The following is an 18,913-nucleotide window of genomic DNA, read 5'->3' as shown; positions in this document are numbered from 1 at the left end:
TTTCTGACTTACAATTTGCTTGACTTACTTATTTACCTACTTACTTTAGAATGAAGTTAACATCCTACTACAATCGGACTTGCAACAACTTGAGACATACGTATCATTTCATTTCAAGACTTTCTACTCGTAGTCTTCTTCGCCTAATCTATCACCATATTTATGACTATTCTATCGCCTACCATCATATCTGTACATGTTTGTGTTCGTTTGCCTTGAGGATTTTTATAATATTTTCTTTTTTACTTTTTTAGTATATTTAGGTGACAATGGTGACATATATATTCGGATGGAACCTGCAGTTGCATTAAGGTTACATTCGAGTGGCAATTGCAGCTGCATTACTGTTCCGACCTTACTGCTGCGGCCTTTGTGCGGAAGCTGGTTATACTGTATCTGCCAATTTCCTTAAATGGACGGATATGAAGATTCCAAGAATGGAGTGCGGCGGCATCAACACCGCAGCAGTAATGTCGCAGAAGTGGAGTAGCTGTAGTTGCCATCAGAATATCACCTTTAATTTAATTTGTTTTTTACATTTGCGGCATTACTGCTGCGGCGTTGACGCTGCTGCAGTTGTCATCCGAATGACACCTTAACATCTTATATGGTATACTAGCGATCAATCACAGATGTGATCCATTTCGAACCCTACCTAAATCAGTTAGACGTCCCCTCGGGTCCTCGGTTCACATATTATCGTATACAGTTAGGATAGGTGTCCGATTGTATTTGCATGTGTATTGTATCTCGAGCTAGCTGGTCAGCCATTGTTTAAATTTATTGTGCATATCAATAGTAGTTTGTATCTGCCACATACAGTCTGATATATAATCGTTGTTATCAGAAATATCATATTTTGATTCTTTTGTTTATTAATCTTTTATTTTTCGTTTTGCCATTATTTTATGTTTTATAATTCGTGATCATAACAGTCACCTTTTGAGTTATGACCAAAATATGGTTTTGCAGGATCGTTAGTCAATTTCGGAATTGTAAGTGTACGAGTATATTTTTGCATTTTTAACATAACTTGATAAATTTGTCGAATTTTTGGACTGAGAAAAATTCGTCGAGTAAAAGTTTGAAGTTAAGGATGTTTTCCTATAAATACATATCCCATCAAAAACATCACATGTAAAAAGATGCCAATCTCGCAACGCAATACTTCTACTACAAAAAAGTTTAGAGATGTAATGTGATACCAAGTCGGTTATTTTAGTCAGTGCCAGGGGGTGTTAAAACCGCATCAATATTAGATCTTTAATTTTTAGTACGTATAATGACTTGGCCATCGCACGGCTGCATAATGACATAAGGATCATCGTCAACTATTAAAAATAATTCTAATTGAACATAACGTTAATCACATGCAGCTTGAGAATGCTCAACACATATTTAGGAGTACGGTACGAGTAAAGCATTATGTGCGATTGCCAAGTCATTATATGTATTAAAAATTAAAGATATCTAATATTTATGCGGTTTTAACACCCCCTGGCACTGACTAAAATAACCGACTTGGTATCACATTACATCTCTAAACTTTTTTGTAGTAGAAGTATTGCGTTGCGAGACTGGCATCTTTTTACATGTGATGTTTTTGATGGGATCTCATCTCTTTTTGTAGGCAGTCCTTCTTTTTGGGTACTAGGTAGTTCTTGTACGTCAGCTACCAGTTTTCTCAAAGCTCATACTCATACTCTTCCCACATTATACTCGTACTCATACCTGTACAATACGCATGGCTATACCAAGATGTATGGCTATTCATACAATACTCATATCCAAGTCCCCATCCCACACCATATTCGCACATGGGTGCCATATGTATGGTATGAACCTATACCATATTCATATCCTTACCATACTCATAGCCATACCATACTCATACTGTACACATCTTTATACATACTCACATCGTACATCTTAGACCTTTACTTTACCTACTATTTGTTGGAGCTGCAAAAGTAACTTTGTTATAGCATATATTCGTATGGGACTACAAACTTACTTATGCTGTTCCTAAATCTTTAAAACGTGACTGATAGTGCAATATTTTTAGGTTTTTTATGGCTTGTTAAGCTAAAAACTACTTATGGTTAAAATTTGAAGCTTGTTGGTTGGCTACAAGTACCTTAGAATTATGATGATCGGTGAGTGAGTGAGTCAGTGACAAAAATAAGGAACTTTGACGTGCAATAATTCTTAAACTACAAGTTCAAATTATATCGTGCCCTATATGTCACTGAAAATTCAGGGCTCTAGCTTTAGCCAGCACAAAATTACAAGACGTCGAAAATGGTCTGAATGGCTTCGAGAAAAGGATGGTACGGCCGTGCCTCTTTGTTTTGCTAGACTTGGCGGGGACACTGCCGTGCCCCCAGATATCTTCAGAAAAAATGCTATTGTATGTGTGTCTTCACCCTGTTAGCACCCTGGACCTCTAGGCTACTAAAAAAAACACAAGTTAAAATGATTTGTTTCTGAAGTTGTAAAGTAAAACATACTTACAAATGCATTGCGTCTCTCAGACCACATTACATTAAGGTTTCACTACATCGTCTAAATTACAATTACTTATTCTTGGGTCCGAGAAAGCATACTCCAGAGTCCAGACCTCTTTATCACAAGACTTGTTAAATATTTAATTATTTCACACAAGTAGAGATGTAATGGGAATGGAACTTAAGACAACTGTCTGTGTCTAGCTAGGCAGCTAGTTAAAAGCTACCTAGAATTCTAGAATTATGAGATGTGTAAAAAGGTAATTCGTAGTAAAGTACAGAATATCCAGCAGATTCCCGATTTCAAATTAAAATAATTTCCGAACGCGGTGCGAGGAAGACGCTACGTCACGCTAGGGAGTGTTTTAGTTTCGTGAGTGTTGCGGATATCAATCTTATCAAAGTGACAATGGATCGCAAAACAGCACAGCAGCTTGCATAAGCTATTTAGGCATATTTAACCAAAGGCTGTTCATTTAGTACCGCAAGGCGTATTTTTTTATATAAATACCAGAATATGCGGAAAAGGTTCGAGGAGTGCATACACAGCGAAGGTAGACATTTAGAAAATCTGATTTTGTAAAAAAATCCATTCTGCATTTATCCTCTTTTCAAAAAATAAATAGTTTTGGTTTATAGGTTTTAGGTAATGTATCTACCTACTTACTATAGTGGAACTCGTATTTCTGAGCACGTCCAGTCCAGTATAAGTTTTTTTTTATAGGATTAGCTTGTAGTACCGCATCCCATTAAATTGTAGAATATATTCTTAAATTACATAAACAAAACAAAAGTAGATTGCGTTGAATGTGGTAAATGTTTCCAACCCCTATTTTACCTTATTCTGAAGTCTGAAATTCACTATGTTTGAAGTCTAATTGTGACGAGTCCATATGTATGTATGTTTTAATGAAATACAAACCGCGAAATTAAAAACTGAAAATGCTAAAAACATTTCGAGTCAGCACTTCAAAGTAACTAAATATATGTAACAAAGCAACATAATTATGGTATTGTTCCTAATTAGGAACATCTTCAGTAAAAAACCTTTGTCTGTACTCAAAATGGTATTTTGTGACATTTAAGGATACATACATATGTTTCAGTATATTTATTCAGAAATTCTTAAATTATCATTCTCCAATTATTGATATGATTAATAAATATCACATCATCATCTTAAAAACGTGCATAGGTTTATTTTTTCTGAACTTCAACGTATTGCAAGAAAACGAGAATCATATTCTTTGCCTCCGAATTTGTCCTAGTATAATAACAAAATACTGTGGCAAAGTATAAACGCCGCCAAAATACTTAAACATTCCAACATCTTTATTGCTATAAACTAAACAGAAATAGATATCATACACTAAAGAAAAAGTGACGTTAAAGGCAAACCTGAGACCCAGAAGTAGATGTTTTGTTTTTGAATTTGGAACCCTTAGCTACTTACAGTCAAAATCAATAATGTGGAATACGTACAAAAATGTAGACCCTGACCCCGTAGACTCCGTAGCGAACGAAACGCAACTGTCACTGTCACACTAACATGGAAGAGTGATAGAGAGACACAAAGCGATTCGCTGGCGAAGCGCAAGCGATTATCACCTTGGCTAGGCCGCCGGGGTCTTAGGTTAACATAAGGAAGCTGAAGCTGACAGTAATGCTAACTGCAGGAATTATAAAAATTTTGATGCCTGGATTTATTGACTTTTGCAGCAAGAGAAATCTGAAGCTAGAAAGTATTTGTCGGACTTCACAGATGGCGCTACGATGGAAGGGAGTGAATTCCACCTTCTTTTAGCTGTGTAGCATCGATTTTGACAGACGACTTTCTTAACAAGACCTGCAAATTTCACTACTTCCACTGTTTTTAGGATCTAGATTCTAGAGTACTTCATAGTAGGTAGTAAATAGGTACGATCACAATACAACATAGCCGAGAGAAATGAATTGCGAATTAGTTGATTGGGTTTGCTCTTTCTGTTATCCTTTCAAAGTTACTTTATTTCCTTATTCACCTTCACCATTTCATAACCCTTTTAGTGAATACAAAAGTTTATTTTCGACTGTATTGAAATGCTACAAAGCTAAAAGGGTAGTCTTTGTTGGTGTTTACTGCAGAATACAGTCAAAATTTTGTTTTTGTTTATTAAAATGACTCATGGGCGGCGACGAATGCAAAATACTTCAAAATAGTTTCGAACAATATACGTAATATGGATATGACTACAATTGGTTTAAAGAGAAAACATACTCCTAATTGCAAAAAAGTTTAAAGTATCGATTTTTTTTACTTGTGCTACCTAAATATTCATTTTTTTTTAAATATTAAGTACTATGTTACATATTTTCTGTCCATTCTGTTTATAATTCACTATCATATCCACTTTTACAGGGAAAATGACACTACATATAAGAATATAAAGACATCATTTTTATCGATATCAAATCCCTAGAATGTGCCCCGTGTTATCCCAGGTTTGTTTATTAACCAACTTACATTGACAGTTAAACCAAACATGCAAGTTATGGGTTACAAAACTTACAAACATACTTAGCACTAATTGGACTAAGCTTATCACTACATGGAGAATACGATTTTTCCCAAGAATTATACAAGTGGTATGCAAACAAATGGAAATCAATAACTTGCACACAATTTATCTATATACGAACATTTCAAGGGAATAGACTGTAAATATTGGATGTATACATATTGAAAATACCTGTTAAACATGATCTTTGAGCAGCATTCGAACATTACAATTTGATCTCATCTTGAAACGTTCGCAGTGCGTCTCGCCAGGACTATTACTTAGTATAATATATTGGTTCCAGTGGGATACTATGAGCGATGTCAAATATAAATGAAAATTTAAAAACATTAACTGATAGCAGTTTTTTTAAGGATCAATGAGAAGGAGTAACAACTCGAAACAAAAATTATCTCTGTATATGTATATTTCTGTTTTATGTACATGTTAATTGTCAGTAAATCTGTCTATATTATAATAACGCGAGAATGTTATTAAATCGGCAAACCGTGTTTATAATAGTAGTTTATGCAACTGATACATAATGAGAGGTCCTAAAGCACAAGTGTGGTTTTATGAAATGAGCGTCAGCGAGTTTCATAATAGAATCACACGATTATGTACAGTTGCATACACTACGTTATCTACACACATAATTATCATAGATTTAAGAGTACTCAGAAGCCGTAGGGAAATGACCTGCATTGCTACTAGTGCTACCTGTAAAATATCTATAGGTAGTCTGTAGATATTAAAATAATGCAATAAAAAATAAATTTGAACAGTAACAGTATCTGATCAAACTTTTGAATGCAGTTTACCTCAGTAGTCGGCAATGTAACGTAAATTGCATGCAAGTTCTTGCTAGTCTAAACCTCGCTTTACAGCAAAAAACGAACAAACAAATGACAACAATAATGGCGGCAATTCAATCCTCCGTCAAGACGATTTTTTTAAAATTATAGACGATACGAATGAAGTCCCTGTTCTCATATCACTGAAGATCAAATGTCGGGCGGTTTATATTAAAAAAAAATATACTGAATTGACGTTTTGTATCGATAACTGTTTTAATATCTATGGATCTATGGATACTAGAATTTGCCCACCCACTTGAGTGCCGACAGCTGTTAAAAATGTAAACTAATAACCTTACAAAAATCTATAATGTAATAACATTATAGTACAGATTTTACCTACTACCACAGATAAGAAAGTTCTCATAGTAAAATTGGTTGTAATAATGCTGGACATTTCCTACGGTTTCTGAACGCATTTCATCACGTCAGAGCACTAACGATATGTCCGTAGATAAAATACTTAACCCTTAAATGCATAATGATGTATATATGCATCGTATATTTGATGGTCCGTGGCTCAATATGCAGCTATCCAAAATCACATTTATTACTTTTATACAGCATGACACATCTATTTCAATTTATTAAAAAGTTATGCAAAAAATCATGCATCTAATTATTAATCTTATTCTGAACAACTGTAAATCAAATTGAGATCTATTTGAGAAGTGCGAATACCGCCCCTTATTTATATTGATGTATTCTGCCTCCGGGGCGTAAGTTTCGCAAATAAAAAGCCTCCTCTGACACCTGTGTAGCTAATCTCATGCAGTATTCATACAATTGACATCCTCAGGAGCGTCTGTTTATATTTTATTTTCGATTGAACGACAATATTTGACATTATTCGCACGGCAGATGATTTGGCAAATAAGTTAATAGAAATTTATGATAGCATAATGGTCAATTTAAGGCTGAATAGGTATAATCTGGTAAGCTAGATCAGGGATATGCATATTAAGCCATGACGTTACTTGCCTTCAGGTAAAACCAAGGAAAAATGGTCATTTTGTAACAAAAAACCGGCCAAGTGCGAGTCGGACTCGCGCACCAAGGGTTCCGTAGCATTACGCAAAAAACGGGAAAAAAATCATGTTTGTTGTGTTTGAGCCCCACTTAAACATTTATTTTATTCTGTTTTTAGTATTTGTTGTTATAGCGGCAACAGAAATACATCATCTGTAAAATTTCAACTGTCTAGCTCTCACGGTTCATGAGATACATCCTGGAGATAGACGGACAGACAGACAGACGGACTGACAGTGGAGTCTTAGTAATAGGGTCCCGTTTTTACCCTTTGGGTACGGAACTCTAAGAAACATAAAAAGGAGAAAATCTGTGTGTGTGAATATATTTATTTATAATGTGCCCATGCAATTTTTAAGTCTAAGTTAATTTTGAAAGTTGCTAGCCCCACCTCTTTGGGCACACAACGTAAAAAAGCTTTTACTATTCGGACAAAGACGGGCCAAGTAAGGAAATACCTACATAATTATTTATTCAAAATTTAAGGCCCATAATTTTACAAATTTACATCAGCACTTTAATTTTAACTCTCCAGAAAAAGGGCCTAAAAATCCATTTAAATTCAGAGACTTAAATATTCACACGTACTCAAAAGCCGAAAGCCTACTCCAGTTTTGAACATTATGACCTTGATTTGATTTAAGTGAGTGCTGCACTGTTTGAGACCACAATATTGCGAGCGAAGACTAATCCTAATACACAATGAAACGATCACACAAACAACAATATACTTAATTATTTAAAGCTGGACCAAGCTAACTTTGCATGTTATTTGTAATGACAAAATGTGGTCAAATTTCTATGAAAATATGACGCTTATAATGACACTATTGTTCTATTCAAAGCGGTGCAAAGTTAGCATAACGGACTATAATTATATAGAAGTATTTTGGAAAAAGGGGTTATCGAAGGATAAATGGATTCAAAAACGATAGTTCTTTCTTGAGTTTTCACGCTTTTGAGGTCGAAATCGCGAATCGGCTAATAGCTGCCAACGTCATGGAGTAGATGGCGCTCGTAGTCACGTTTAAGTTAAATAACCGCTTCTAGGTTGTTGTGATTTTTAAGGGTAAAACAAGAGGGTATACGCGCGAACGACAGTAAGAAAAGGATGTGGGGTGCGAACAAAGACGGGAAGAGTGATATTTGCTTTAGGATCTATTCAAGGAGTTTCTTATGGTGTTATTAGAATAATGAGGTGTCTATTGTAGATTGTGACTAACATTCATTGTGATATCAGTATTCAGTGTCAACAGTGATCCGAGGGAATTGTTCATGGCTAATGTAAGTGAAGTTCAATCATAATTATACGAAGGGTTTCGTCCCAAGATATTAGTAATTTAGAATTATAGAACACATTGTAGCTACGAGAAAGTGTATCCACTCATCATATGAACTTAAGGTAAACTTAGTGTGCGGAAAGGGGTCGCTATAAGGGGAGGTTGGAGGCGACTATGAAGCCCAAGTAACCAGATGGATAATCAGGTTTAACTCATGTTATACGTAGGTAACAAAGTAGGACACCAGCAATGAATTATCGTCATCTCACTAACGTCCAGGCCTCGTATAGGTATGCAGTATGTTTACATATCGTTTTTCCAGTATCAGTAAAGGCATCAGCTCATTCAGTAAAGGCATCAGCTCATTCGATAGGTTAATAAGTATAGTGAGCTTGACGACAACTCGTTTCACCGTTTTTAGAGTTCCGTACCCAAAGGGTAAAAACGGGACCCTATTACATGCTATTACTATAGTAATAGTCTTATAAGACTCCGCTGTCCGTCTATCCGTCTGTCTGCCTGTCACCAGGCTGTATATCATGAACCGTGATAGCTAGACAGTTGAAATTTTCACAGATGATGTGTTTCTGTTGCCGCTATAACAACAAATACTAAAAAGTACGGAACCCTCGGTGTGCGAGTCCGACTCGCACTTGGCCGGTTTTTCTTTTTTATTTTACTTGCCCAAATACTACATCAATATCAGATCAAGAACATACTTTTAAAATCGGAAATAGTCTTCAGTATGACCCGACGTTTATTTGAAGTCCACTTGAACCCTTTACCCTTTTAAAGCGTTTTTTTATGTCACGTCTAAAGGTCCAGTAAGGGGCCCAAGATGTTGCAAAATATTTATATTGCTACGTCAATTACTTACAACCTTCCTCGTAATGACGTCAAGAAAATAGCTTAATAGTTATTTACGATACAAGTGCGGAGAAGAGGAAATTCGAAACGAGTGGCGATAAATTGACGAGTTGCGAATTACCTATTCGCATGTGTATCGTACAACGTTTTACAGTAGATAATTATGGCCCTTTAAACTTTCGACATATGCACGAAAAGTGCTATTTGACGCACTAGTGCGAGAAAGTAGCACCATATGTACTGTAAATAAATAAAAAGTATTGCTCAAATCAATGTTGTTTTAAAGACGTTTTTGTAGTAAATACACTGGAAGCGCCGTCAACTTCTCTGTTGATATATTACCGTTGGCATTGGCTGTCAAATTCGTAAAACCCGAATGATGACCTTACTAGACGTGTGCGCCGATTAAAAAATGATCGGCGGCGGCGATTGCCAAAAAGTTGGCGGCGGCGGCGTGTTTTCGGCGTGAAATCGCCGTGACCTTGACTTTCAGGTTTCTTAAGAAAAATCATTAATTTGTGGTTTTTCTTGAAAATTTGATCAATCCAGGTTAATGCCCAGTGAACTAAGTATAGTTTTGAATAGGCTATGAGTAAAATAGGACTTGTAAATGAATAATATAGGATAGGTATAGGTATAATAACTTGATTTCCCTAGTAACCTACAGTAAGGGGTTACCTGGTCCCAATGACCTACGATCCGATCTGTAACTCTCCATTTTCTCATGATTTCCATGGCTTAACATAACAGAACTCCAAAATCCTTGAAATTTGCTAGACTTAGTGGACTGCTATGGCTTCCTTTTAACGGTTTTTCTTGCTGAGACGTATCTTCTTTCTTGTTTTCTCATTGCCGAGGATCGCGACCACATGCACTTTAGTTGCACGTCGAATACCTCTGTTCTTCCAGATCTTGTCGAGGTTAGCCATAGCACATTAGCCGTGCCAGCTCTGCGGCGTATCTCGGTGGTACAACCACCGGCACTGGTTATCAACCCAAGATATACAAAGCCCTTACGTATATTAAATTGTAGCGTATTTGATTTCGGTTTTGACAATTACAAATATATTATATTTTTTACAGGTCGAATATTGTTTTTAATAGCTAAGGGGCCATCCCTGGTTAAACCTGAAGTTACCATGGTTACCAGACTAATACCAGTACAATTTGACACTGGGTTAACGGTTTCACCGATTAACCCCGTGTTAGTGGGATGGTGCAAGTGGCGCTAAGTAATCTTAGTATATTCATAACTTTACCTGAACGGCATTCGATCAAACAAGCTGAAATAAAATACCAAAACAAACATTCTGAGGGGTTGCTACATAATTTCACTGCGAAAATGAAAGATCACACAACGCAAATTATAAATTTGTAGGTACCTATATATTTTATATTAATGTCTCCTTTGATGTTAATTATGGATAACTTTTGGCGGCCAAATTCTAATCAGTAAATAGCAATTTCATACTTTGATAATTCGCTTTTCGATTTCGCCACTTCTAACGCATTGGGCCCATGGCTTTTTATGCCTCGAATGAAATCGATTTTTGTATTGGAATTAAATTAATAGTTTAATTGTTTACGTTACTTCATGATAGGAATAAAATAAATATACCCAACATTGTGACCAATTGTCCTATGGCAACATTAATAAATCTGCCCACCACGTATAACAACCCTATCGTAAACTCATTCAATTGCTTACTTATCGTATTTTTTATTTATTTAACCTTAAGGCTAAGGGCACACCCTTAAAGGAAGAGCGTTTTCATACTTTATTACTTAATCCGATTTAAAACTCGAAAAATGTAAACATGATTATATATTATGACACAAGTAGGTCATATTCCAGTGCTTTCACATCCAACTTGCTTTATCCTTTAACACACATTTCGAACGTAATAGCGCGCGCTGGCCCAGCAATGAGTGTGGCATGTGGACGCTACATGAATTGAAAATGAAAAACTGAGAAGTTGGTGTAAGTATACCCAGCTGTAAAATACCTAAATCTTTTAATGGAAATGGATTCCAATGAGTATAATGGAACTCGGCTGCCAACTTTCCTATCAGAATCCAACATGTATGCGATTCGCATCCGTAGTCAGAGCATCGCGAGACTTTTACCATAGTATAGGTAAAAATGACAGATGCATTTCTCGATTAATATAAGTCTAATGTTGTATGTCGTCTGGGTTTCCACACTAATAGTGATAGTGTACCGTTCAAGACATGAGCCGGTAAGCGTAACATCCAAAGAGGTCGTATATTGTTTTTCTGTTGTTCTTGAATGGCATTTGACTACCTAATTATTATTACTCTTTCATCATAGAAGTCTAGACTAAACATACGACCTTCAAGAATGTGGCCTCAGGTTAATGCAAACTAGCTGCATGTGCATTGACACATATTCAATTTTCTGCACGAGGCGCGAGTTTACCTTGAACATAGATTACTTTCTAAAAATGTACTCTGCTTTTACAAGTCCTCAGTCGCCAGTTGAATGGGATGCCAGTGCAGATATAGCTGTGCTATTGTAGTCTTCCTGAATATTTATCAGACGCCTCGGAAGCACTCGGAGCGTAAAAGGAAGTGTCGCTTTACGGCCCGGTTAATCTCGGCTAGTGCCACCTTTTCAAGTAAAAAGTGTCAGGAATATAGGGAGGAGTGTGCTTGAGTTTCTAGAATGTATGCTTGACGACGTTGAATAATTTTATTTGTGCACGTTGTCGTTTAAATCTTTCATCCCATTTCTATCACCAAGGTGCTGATTGATTAAAATTCCCTTTTTAGCAGGGCTCTACAATATTTAGGTCAAAAATATAATGTATGGTCCTAATTTTGAGGTCCCATCTTCAATGGTTAAGGCTGTGAGTTTTCTTAATGTCTAGATATAATAAATAAATATTATTAGTTATGATAACGATGATACGCTAGATGATTTCGAATCAATAATATTAAGTATTAAACCTACTACCTATTAAACTTACTCGTTACATTTGCCTATAATAAAAAACCGGCCAAGTGTTCCAAGGGTTCCGTAGATTACACAATTTAAACAATGTATTTTTTTATGTGAAATGTCTTTAAAAAACCCGTAGGGGTCGGATCAAAAACTGAGTAATTAAGTCCGACTCACGCTTAACTGCAAATTTTTAATAGGTTTTCCGGTGATCTATAGGTCACATAGGTATCTATTTTGTGTATTTTTTTCAAAATTTTTGACCCAGTAGTTTCGGAGATAAAGGGGGGGAATGGCAATTTTTTGCCTATTTTCTTGAATAACTTCTAAACTATTTATCTTAGAATTAGAAAAATAATATATTTGAGATTTTCACAATGAGCTCTTTCATTCGATATGTAACACGATATAGTTTGACAAACTTTATTTTTTAATATTCTCATTTACCCCCCAAAAGTGGCCCCCGTGTTTAAAATTAATTTGTTTACGTTACATGTACATCTTTGGGTCACAAACTTACATATGTGTACTAAATTTCAACTTAATTGGTCCAGTAGTTTCGGAGAAAATAAGCTGTGACAGACGGACAGACAGACAGACAGACAGACGCACGAGTGATCCTATAAGGGTTCCGATTTTTCCTTTTGAGGTACGGAACCCTAAAAAGTAAAGAAAAAAAACGCAAATGAATTATTAATAAAATGACAAGCACGAATAGAGAAAATTAAAAGGTCGTTATGGATAATAGTTTTATAATTGAGATGTACGAGTATTTATGCCATCCCAAGGGTACCTCCACTCCATGTATTTATTACAAGAGGTGAAACACGTTTTTGGACAATTAAAATGTGTTCAATGAATACATTATTATTCCGGGGCTATCTAACAAAAACAAATATTAAAATACGATCTATAGGTAAGTAAGTAATGGGTGGGGGAGGTAGGGGAGCATTTAGTCCACTTTTTGTTGCATATTGCATTGCATTATACGAAGTAGTAGTAGAGTAGTATAACACTTATATGTACCTAATCTACCTATAAGCAGTCGCTCTGTGGTCGGGTGGTTTGGGCACTGTGTTAAATGCGTGCGTCTTTATATATTAAATTAATGGGGAAGGCGGCTGCCAAACTTTGCTACTAGGTGGCGCCACTAGAGTTTGTGACATGACATTAGTTTGGCCCCACATTTTTTCTTTGAATAAGAAAAAAGATTACTTTGGGCGTCGTTTGACAGAAAATGAACAAAACACTTTTTATTTGGATCGTAATATATTAACCTGAAATAAACAGGAAATCAATTTTAAATGTTGATATTGTACATTTTCCTTGATATTTTAAGCATAATATTTTTGAGTGAAAACAGTACATAGCCAAATATACTTAACCTTTCTATGAGGTCTTTTTTAGGGTTCCGTGCCCAAAGGGTAAAAACGGGACCCTATTACTAAGACTCCGCTGTCCGTCTGTCTGTCTGTCATCAGGCTGTATCTCATGAACCGTGATAGACAGTTGAAATTTTCACAGATGATGTATTTCTGTTGCCGCTATAACAACAAATACTAAAAAGTACGGAACCCTCGGTGCGCGAGTCCGACTCGCACTTGGCCGGTTTTTTCCCTTTTACGGATGCCTTGCGTTCCCGTAAAAGTGCTTTTAACTGTGTTACAGTCAGACGTCCATATTTTTCATGAGGATCCATTTTACCGCGTTAAACAGACGATTATTACGTACATAAAAATAACCTACATGCTCCTGTCAAAACAAAACTTTTTTATTTGAATGGCTTTGAAACTTTATCCGACAGTTTTTTGGCCTCAGATACTAAGTTTAATACTTATGTTTAATAATTATGAAGTTTTATTAAACATTGGTTTATTAAATACAAATCCGTTTTCATAGTTTTATTTCATGGTTCATTTTACAATAATTACAGATTATTACATCTTCAAATTAAATCTTACACAATACTTAAAAAAATACCTAAGAACTAAAAATAATGTATAAAAGAAAACCTAAATACAAATAGTATTTTTTCAGTTATAAATTTCATACAACGAGTTGGTCGAGTTGTCTCAAACTCTAGTGGCGCCATCTACAATTAGCTTTCAGCCGCCTTCCCCATTGAATATTAAGTAATATATAACCATAAAACTTGCAATCAAATCGACCAGAAATTAACAGCAATTAACTATAAGTAAGGGAAAAAAAACAGATACTAAAGATCTAGTACTCAATACTCAGTAATCTTTTTTAAGTAATAAAATGGATCTAAGATTCGATGTTACCAAGAAAGGCTTATCTAAAGTATACTAAGATCTTCCCCGTTTGCTCCATATCATTGGGTTTGAAAATTTGGTTTAAATGTTTGTCACCTTGATATATATTTAAGCTGTGGAAACGTAAATTTATTACGTAGCCATGTTTAATAGTGACAAACTTCTTCAATTTGGCTAACAAAGTGATAGACGGATGATTGCCGATTTTCACCGATTGCCAAAACAAACAGAAGAGGCGGGGAGCATTGGGCATGCCCAAACTTCCCTCTATAATTAGTGCTCAATGCTCCCCACACGCTCACTTGACTAATAAATTCAAGTATGTTTTTTGCAGTCAAATGAATTACCTTAATTTATTAGTTAACATAGTTTCGGAAACACTTAACTAGATATAAATACAGAAACTTACATTTTTCATGTCATGTTATTTTCTTAGAAATCACATCAAAATACTTCCTTATGCACTCACGAAATCGTCGACACTATGCGCGGCACTGACCACTAAACAATATCACGAATGAGATTAGCCTGAGCTTTCATGCCAGTAACTGGTCTTGAATACCACAGTATAAAATTTTAAGTATCTTCTACACGTACCGATTTACAAGTTGGTGCCAGAACCTCCCAACTGCCCAATGCTCCCCTACTCGTCGGCATTGTGTCCTATCCACCAGCGGACAATCGAAGCATAGTTTGTTAGAATAATAGCTGTTGTGCCTCGCTCTAAGTTAACATGTTTGGTAGAGATGGCCTATTATGGAAAAAACTTACAACTACCACAAAGATGTATGATTGAGGTTTATATGTATTGTAAGGTGATAAAACAATATATATACCATCATTTACGACCAGTCTGGCCTAGTGGGCAGTGGCCGATGGTCCCGGGTTCAAATCCCGGTAAAGACATTTATTTGTGTGATGACACAGATATTTGTTACTGAATCATGGCTTTTTTCTATGTATAAGTATGTATTTATCAATATACGTATGTATATCGCCGCCTAGTACCCATAGTACAAGCTTTGCTTAGTTTGGGGCTAGATAGATCTGTGTAAAATTTTCCTCAAATATAAATTTAGTTTTGCTTTGTTAGTTAGAATAGTTTAAATGTAGATAACTTTACTGCTGAGAGAAAAGTACAGCGATAAAAGCTTACATTAAAAACGAAATTTTTGACAGTAAAACTTATTTTAAATAAGTATAAGTACGGAATAAGAAATAGTAGAATGCGTTCTTCTGTTTGATTTTATTTATTATGTATCTGAATGATAATCATAAAAGCCTGTAATAAGAAGAAATAGAAATGGCATATATTTATTAAGGCTATTTGGTAAATAAAATAAAATGAAAAACATATTTTGCCGAAAAAATATTGCAATTCAACTTGACTCAAAATAATATTAATTAAAAACACTTTTCCCTGCTGAATGCGTAACGAGTCTAACCGAATTGGACGATGGTTAAACGGAGCCATTTTGCCCGACAATGTAGATTTATTACTGAATTTGTCTCATTCAAATTAATGAATGCTATTTGTATTTTAAGGATCTGTTCGTAGGTTGTGATTGCAGGGGATTGGGAAATGAAAACCAAATCATCTAAATACCTACCCTACCTACTTAATTAAATTTTCAACCTACCAACCGATTCGTATAAATATTTACTTTGCCTTTGTAAGCGGTTTTGGACGACCTCGTTTGGTACGTTCCTTGACTACATTTTGTTTTGTATTTTTTTTAATACATACCTATGGCTCAAAATTAAACCTCGAAAACGGGCTTCAGAAGATTTTGCATCCCATTATTATTAGGATTTTTAGGTGGCGCAGAATAGGGCACAGTGGCGCTCTCTTGTGTCGGAGGCCAAGATCCTTTTTGGGTCACTGAGCCAGTGAAGTAAGTAAGTATTTTTAGGATAGGGATTTGCAGGGCTGTTTGCAGGGGACTGTATATCGTTAAAAGATCGATCGATCAGCTAAAGTTTAGGTTTATATGCTATACAAATATAAAAGTCACCACGATTTACTTGTACCTGTTACTTTAGAGCCTCGAGGTCAAGTTATACTATTATAGATGTGCTCATGGCTAAGCTGAAATATTATGTGAATATAATAGTACTTATAAGTAGTATAACAGCAAGCTTGAAGCGCCTATTATTTATGTATAGACAAACACAATGAGTTTCATTGGACCGGAAAATTTGCTCGTATCGTGAATGAGGGTTTACCGTGAAAAATTCATAACTTTTGTGTTTATTGGCTCAGCGTGTTTTTTGAAATGACGTCTTTTATACAAATGTTTTATAAGTTTTATAAGTTGGGGCACCGACCGTACCATAAATGAAATTTTTGCCAAAAACTTACTTTGACATATATTTATTCTCTGATCATGAGATGAGTTTTTTTTTTTTTGGCAGCCTTAAATTAGCCGGTATTGTTCTCAGTTCCCGTGACCAATGTGGTGGTGTCTAAGAAAAAAAAACCGGCCAAGTGCGATTCGGACTCGCGCACGAAGGGTTCCGTCCCATTACGCAAAAACGGCAAAAAAATCACGTTTGTTGTATGGGAGCCCCACTTCAATATTTATTTTATTTTGTTTTTACTATTTGTTGTTATAGCGGCAATAAAAATACATCATCTGTGAAAATTTCAACTGTCTAGCTATCACGGTTCATATATGATACAACCTGTTGACACAGACAGACAGACAGACGGACAGCGGAGTCTTACTAAGTAATAGTGTCCCGTTTTTACCCTTTGGGTACGGAACCGTACAATGTATGGCTGTTGGTGAAGTGCTTATACTCCTGTTTGCCACTGTCTTTCATGTGACAAGCCATTTTAATAAGCGCCTTATCCCACAACTACGAAGAAATAATAAATCAATTTTCTGTAGCTTAGCCATGATTTTTCGAGGCCACGACAATATCTGATCTCCCCGGATGATTTACGCTACATAGCCGGTAAAGTAGTTCTTTAAAATTTGATAGTGCAGTGTCTGACCAATATAGAGAAGCGTAGGTATGCAAAATAAATATAAATCTATATTTTTTCTTGTTGCGATATTATTTTTTGCAGTCAGACCCTAGTTTGGGCGCCTTCCTCGAACTTTGAAAAAACTAGCATAGGTACTTATACTTATCTTATAGCAATAGCTACAAAAATGACGCCATACGACCTTCGAGTTTGACACTCCAAAACTTCAATGTTAAAACATAAATGTAGGTACATGTGATAAGACCGTGACTAACACTTTGTCACATAAGATACTAACGGCAGAAATCAGGCTCATTAAGGTCTCCATTAAAGTTGCATCGTGAGACATTTATCAGGCTCATATTCTTAAGGAGTGAGTAGAACTGCGTTTAGGCGCGTGATGTGACTGTACTTGAATAAAAAAAGCATATTTTGAAGCGCATTTAAATAAAAAAATGCAAGCGTGATCGCGTACGTGCCGCTGCGTTAACGACCAACTTGTATCATTTCTCGCTCAACCCTGAGGGGTCGTAATTCTGAAATAATTTGTATAACGCGTCGTACATTTCGATAACTTTTTGCCAACTTTCAAAATTCTACAACGGGAGATTTATTTAAAAAATAATAATTTTAATAGTAGTTATAATGTAGCCCTTACTTCTGGATTTAAACGGATAAATAAATAAAGAAAACAAATTTTGCGTACCGTATTTGTGTAAGACCCAGGCCAACGTATAACAACCGTATCGAAAGCTCGTCATTCAATTGTTTATCGTATTTTTATTTATTTATTTCATTCAATTTACGTAATTTACCTTTTTTTTTTACGTATTTCATCCAATTTACGTAATTACCTAATATACATGGCCATGGCTGACTCGGTGATAAACTATGGAATATCTAGCTATGGCAGAACCCACAAAAGTCACCTACAGCGAATATATAGTTTACAGTTAAGAATCTTAAAATCCATTGTACCACTAAAAATCAAATATAAACATAAACATAATTATGATAACTTATTCCAACATTGTAGAATAATGAATGTGTATGATAAAGTGAAACTAGCGATAGTATTAGAATATAGACATAAATTGGAAAGTCTGAATAGGTATGACAGGCCAACTAACCTTAGAGTACTGTTAAATAAAAAATATTTCAATATACCAAGTAGCAACAACTATTATGGGCAAAGAGTCTGGTCGAGTTATTTGCCACACATCTTAAATAGTCTTCCTAGAGATATAATAGATAATTTAGAAGAGGGTAAGCCCCATAAAATTAAAATCATGATAAAAAAGCACTGCCTGAATATTTAAGTTAACCTCATAATTGTTACATATAGCATATTATACCATAGACCATACTTAGCATACAATCTATTAGAATGTAGATTAGGCTAAGTCTGTAAATAGTCTTTGTAATCTTTCTTGAAATAAACAGTTTAAATTTTTTTTTTTTTTTTTTTACGTAATTGCGCAAAAGAAAAATTTTACAGAGAAATGTCAAATATAGTTGGTCAAACCAAATTGTCACTATTATTGTCAGTTAATAAGAACAAAATAAACTATACTCGTCCTTTTTTAAGATCCTCTCTGTCTATGTTTGAAATGAGACAGTCCTG

The 18,913-nt window shown here is 35.3% G+C and overlaps 1 long non-coding RNA gene across 1 annotated transcript in view; it reads right to left on the bottom strand.

The window, feature by feature from the left end:
• Positions 1–18,913, bottom strand: part of LOC134746858 (uncharacterized) — a 353,422-nt gene that overhangs the window by 86,187 nt on the left and 248,322 nt on the right. The window lies entirely within an intron of this gene.

This window comes from Cydia strobilella, chromosome 13 (genome assembly GCF_947568885.1).
Source record: "Cydia strobilella chromosome 13, ilCydStro3.1, whole genome shotgun sequence".
NCBI lineage: Eukaryota > Metazoa > Arthropoda > Insecta > Lepidoptera > Tortricidae > Cydia > Cydia strobilella.
Note: the sequence above shows the minus strand (reverse complement) of the source record. Positions and strands in the feature narration are given on the sequence as shown.